The sequence below is a fragment of the Vulpes vulpes genome, chromosome 2 (assembly GCF_048418805.1).
Source record: "Vulpes vulpes isolate BD-2025 chromosome 2, VulVul3, whole genome shotgun sequence".
Lineage (NCBI taxonomy): Eukaryota > Metazoa > Chordata > Mammalia > Carnivora > Canidae > Vulpes > Vulpes vulpes.
In genome coordinates, this window is record NC_132781.1 from 65129290 (window position 1) to 65135047 (window position 5758).

The 5758-nt window shown below is 37.2% G+C and overlaps 1 pseudogene; it reads left to right on the forward strand.

The window, feature by feature from the left end:
* Positions 1–1034: 1034 nt before the first annotated feature.
* LOC112923604 (large ribosomal subunit protein uL22m pseudogene) lies at positions 1035–1668 on the forward strand (annotated as a pseudogene).
* Positions 1669–5758: the final 4090 nt, after the last annotated feature.

Genomic DNA, 5758 nt, shown 5'->3' on the forward strand with positions numbered 1-5758 from the left:
CTGAGACAAGTCATACAGAGAAAAGATTCTGTTAGGTTTTTCAGTCATTCGCAGGACAATATTGGCTACTTCCAAAGTGCAAAGCAGTTGAGTTTCTTGTTATTTTAGAAATCAGGTTCTAACAGGATCTAAACAACAGTAGAACCACTAATCCAAATTTTATTCTGTACTCACGGCCACAGAGGAACTGTAGAAAAACTAACTTTGGACCCATCTGGTGACTAACACAAACTCAAGGCTATTCTCCTCCCATGATATGATCTTAAGTTGGCTATAGATTTATTTAACAAGGGGAAACTTAGATAGATTCTCCATGTACTCACTTCTCTCTAATCTTGTGTGAAAACCAACATCTTTCTGGGTTTATTCATAGCTTAATTTAAGTTCACAGAACATGGTGTGATCTTTAATTTTATATCAACTTGGCTAGGCTATGTTGCCCAGTTTGGCCGAACACTAGTGTAAATGATGCAGTGAAGATATTTTGTGGTGTGATTAATGTTTCTAATCAGTTGACACACTAAAGGAGATTATCTTCAAAGTGTGGGTGGGGCTTACTCAATCTGTTTAAAACATTAAGAACAAAAAACTAAATTTTCCCAAAAGAGATTTTTTTTTTTGACAGGGAGAGAGGAGAATGAGAGGGACAGAGACAGAGGGAAGGAGAGAATATTAAGCAGGCTCCATGCTCAGTATGACACAGGGCTTGATCTCATTACACTGAGATCATGACCTGAGCCAAAATCAAGAGTTAGATTCTTAATTGACTGAGCCACCCAGGTGATCCCCTAAAAAAGAATTTTGCTCAAGACTGTACATAGAAACTTTGCCCTAGGGACACCTGGGTGGCTCAATGTTTGAGCGTCTGCCTTTGGGTACTGATTCTGGGGTCCTGGGATCAAGCCCCATATCAGGCTCTCTGCATGGAGCCTACTTCTCCCTCTGCCTATGTCTCTGCCTCTCTCTCTCTTTCTCTCTAGGTCTCTCATGAATAATTAAATAAAATCATTAAAAAAAAAAAAAACAGGAGAAAGATGGCGGTGGCAATACTGGAACATTTGGGAGCATTATGGATGCAGAATCTGAGGGGGAAGCTGGCCTTAGGGCTTCTTTCATCTCACAATGTTTTACTCCGGGTCATATATCCACATGAGTGGGTCTCTGGACATTAATCGAAAATAGGAAAAGAAGAATAAAATTATTTATCCTCCACAGTTGCCTGGAGAACCTCGGAGGCCAGCAGAAATCTACCATTGTCGAAGGCAAATAAAATACAGCAAAGACAAGATGTGGTATTTGGCAAAATTGTTATAAGGAATATCTATTGACCAGGCTTTGGCTCAGTTGGAATTCAATGACAAAAAGGGGGCCCAAATAATTAAAGAGATTCTCTTAGAAGTACAAGATATGGCAGTGAGAGACCACAATGTGGAATTCAGATCCAATTTATATATAGCTGAATCGACTTCAGGACGAGCCCAGTACCTGAAACGCACCCAATACCATAGCAGAGGACACTTTGGGATCATGGAGAAGGTCTATTGTCATTACTTTGTGAAGTTGGTGGAAGGCCCCCCACCTCCACCTGAGGCACGGAAGACGGCAGTCACCCATGCCAAAGAGTATATTCAGGAGCTTTGCAACTGGGCCATTATTCATACTCTGTGATGGGGGATTCAGACTCTAGAGTGTATATATTTTGCCATTTATTTCTTAAAAACAAACAGAAATTAGAGATAAATGCCTTTAAAAAACAAAACAAAACAAAACAAAACCTTTGCCCTAGTGTTCAACCTGCCACCTACATTTCAGACTCAGGACTGCAAAATCAACTCTTGTCTGATTTTTAGTCTGCCAACCTATGGACTTTGGGCTAGCCAGCCCCCAAAAATATGTGAGTAAAATTCTCTTTAGGGGTGCCTGGCTGGCTCAGGGAAGAGCATGTGACTCTTGATCTTGGGGTCATGGATTTGAGCTCCACATTGGGTGCAGAGATTACTAGAAAATAAATAAATAAGCTTAAAAAAATCTCTTTACACACTCACATACCCACAATCACCCATACCCTTCCATATAAATGGATATATAGGGATATACATGAGTATGTGTGTATATTCATACATACATATATATATATATACACACATATATATGTATGTATATATATATATGTTAGTTTTTGTTCCTCTGGAGAATCCTGAAAAATTCAAATGGTATCTGGGCAACTGGTATAAATTAATTGGCACCTTGGAAAAGTTAAAACAAGAAATAATTTCTCCTTTCCTTGGTTATCATTGAGTTTCTGTTATGGTCTTGATGAATGCTAAATATTGAGATTCAAAAGCCCAAATTACCTTGAATAATTGCTTTAAGGGAATAGTTTCTTTTCTAAATGTAGTATAGGTGGTGACAGGATTATGATATTATTTTGTGTTACTAACTCTTTGAACTTCAACATGCAAAGCACAGCAGAAACTGTCCTTAGATTTTCTGAGACCCTGATGAAACTAAGTCCACTCTAATGACAAAATTTAGGTTACACCTGCTGAAAGATTCCCAGGATCTATAAAATTACTAAGAACTTATCTGGCTGTGACTCATGGGAATTACAAATTGAGAGAAATTTATGCTTTGGATTATGGATTTCTATCAGAAAGGCAAGAACATTTTATTTTGGTATTTAGTTTCTTTGGACTTGGAGTTGCAATGGGATTTAATGTTTAGCCTTTAACTTGCCTTAGGAATTTGATAAGAAAAGTGAAAACAGTCAAATTTGGGATACCTTTATGCTGTTAAGATTTTTTAGGATTTTCTTTTTGGCATTTTATCCTAATTATATCATTTAATTTCATTGTAGAATATTTGATAACTTGAAGATAATCAGTAGGGCTGACTTATTTGGCTGAGAAATAGAATATGGAATAAATTATAGAATGGCCTTTCAGTTGACTTAATTCATGTGCTGTTTGGATAATTTCATAGATATCTAAAGGTAAAATCTAACTATCCACCAGCTCTCAAAGGATAGACTGGTATTAGAGAAGTGGTTTTGCAGAGGAGGCACAGGATAGTCCTGATTAAACTGCTAATCTCATCTGAGGGGAATGACCTTATCCCCAGTAGATCATAGTTTAATGGTTAAGCCAAAGTTAAAAAGGGAACAAATATTGAAAGAATATTAGTATGAAGTGTTTCCTTTTCTTTACGTTTTCTTTCTGGGAAGGAATTCTGATAGTTTACTCAAAACCTCTTCTACTTTACTAATGCTAAAGCTGAAGTTAAGTCCTATATCTAATTAGTAAATTTGGGGAAAATAACTGGGCAGGTTCTGTTCCCCTGTTCTCTTCTACCTTTTGACAGCTATTCTGGCCACTAAGATATTCTGCTCTGGTCCTCCAGGTATAGACTACCCGCCTTTCCTCACAATGGACCTATAGACCCCAGTTCAGAATTACCTGCAACTAAGTCTGCTAATTTCAAGGCCAGTATTAACAAGCCCATTTGTCTGACAAACATAAAATTGAATTCACTGACCTGGTTTCAATCAATACTAAAGTTATTTTAGCTTCTGTCTTTACCTTTTACGTCTTTTCTCAGAACTTAGGTGAGGAACAGAGATTCTTTAATTGAAGTCTGTTTAGAGATCTTAATATCTGGTTTCCATAATTGCATTATTTTCCCAATTATTCAAGGTACAACTATTTAAAAAATGGTCCCCACATCCTCTACTGTTTTTTTCCCTGTATAGAACTTTTAGCCACATTTCTAAAGCATGTAATTTTTCAGAACAATGAACTATCTAAATAATTCTCTCAATACCACTGCATTGATCAGATCACCCTTCCCTCATTGATTTAACAAGCCCATCTTTTTTATGTCACATACTATACATATACACATTTCTCGATAGATAGAAGGAAATAAAAGGAAAGTCATAGTCTTAAGTCATGAAAGTTTCTTTATACATGTATATATAGTGTGTTCATTATGTTATCATTTCCTGTTGAAACACAGAGCACATTTTTTAATCACTTTTTTAATCATTTTTTAATCAGAGCACATTTTAAACCACTCTGAATTATGCATTGATACATAAGTAATTTGTTTTAATTGTATGTAAATGACAGTATATCTTACCTACTTCTGTTTTTTTTCCCCAGTTCCTAGCACAGTGAAGTCACAACCTAAGCATTCATTAAAGGGTTGTTGAATATATTTACATAAACGGTAAAACTTTTAACAAATATAAACTGGAAAAGTGAGTATGGGTACTATGGATATAGTTTGTTGATTCTAGAATATAAGACAATTGTTGTTTTTGTTAAACCTTGGAATAAATATATTGTCAAATTTATGTTGATAAGGATCACAAAGTGGTTGGCTTTTTTTTTTTTTTTAAGAGTTTATTCATTCATTAATGAGAGACACCTCTAGAGGGAGAGAGAGGCAGAGACACAGGCAGAGGGAGAAGCAGGCTCCATGCAGGGATCCTGAGGTGGATTCGATCCCAGGTCTCCAGAATCATGCCCTGGGCTAAAGGCAGCGCTAACCCATTGAGCCACCGGGGTGCCCCAGTGGTTGGCTTCTAACTCATGAGGTGGAAGCTTTGTTTCCTGGGTTTTATTGGTAGAGGTTTTAAGAAAAGATGACACTAATTACCCCCATCCCCAAATCTTTCTACTATAATGAACCTCTAATATATGGTTATACAGATACTGCATTTAGACTTATCTGCAGGTTGCATAGTTATGCCCGTAGTGGCATTAAAGATTTAAATATGTTTACTCAGGAGCAAAAGAGAATCCAAGCCCAAACTTTGGTTCTTAGGCAGTTTGGGCCAAAGTATGAGAGGTGAGCTAATTCTCTGTGCTGCATAGGAATTGTCATTTGGATATGCCTCTATCTCTGTCATTCAGAGTTTCAAACCACAAGGTCAAATACAACCAACTTCTTGGTTTCACAACCATCCACAAACTGAATATACACTGGCGAGTGCTGATAATTTCAGGAGTCATGGCCTTTAGATGGCCACTGTAGATGATTTCAATGTGGACGTGGCATCAGAGGAGACAAGACTCCATGAGCTGGAATGAAAAAAAGAAAATCAGAAACTAACACAGAAGCCTGGGACTAGATCAGAGACACTCCCTGACAATTCCCAGAGAAATCCTGGAAGAATTTAAGGGCAACTAAAGTTCTTGCAAAGTAGGTGAAAACAAAAAATAGTGTTTTCATAACATATACAACTTTTTCTTTACCCCTGTGTTATTGTGGCCTAAGATGCACATAATCTCTACTTACAGGTTTCATTGTAATAATTTTCATTTGAATCAAAATGATTACCAATTTTGAATATCATGGGAAGTAGCAGACCCTCTCCCTAGTTCATAGAAGATATAAAGTTATTTTAAACAAATTGGTATTCCTTTCACTATATTGAGGAACATACACACACACACACACACACACACACACACACACATATATAATGTATACTTTTATATATAAAAAAGTCTTTTCACCTACTTCTTTATGGATCCCTACTGTTTTGTTTTTTTTTTTTAATTTTACTTATTTATTCATGACAGACAGAGAGAGAGAGGGGGGGGAGCACAGATATAGGCAGAGGGAGAAGCAGGCCCCATGCAGGGAGCCCGACCTGGGATTCAATCCCAGGACTCCAGGATCACACCCTGGGCTGAAGGCGGCACTAAACTGCTGAGCCACCTGGGCTGTCCTGGATCTCTAGTATTAATAA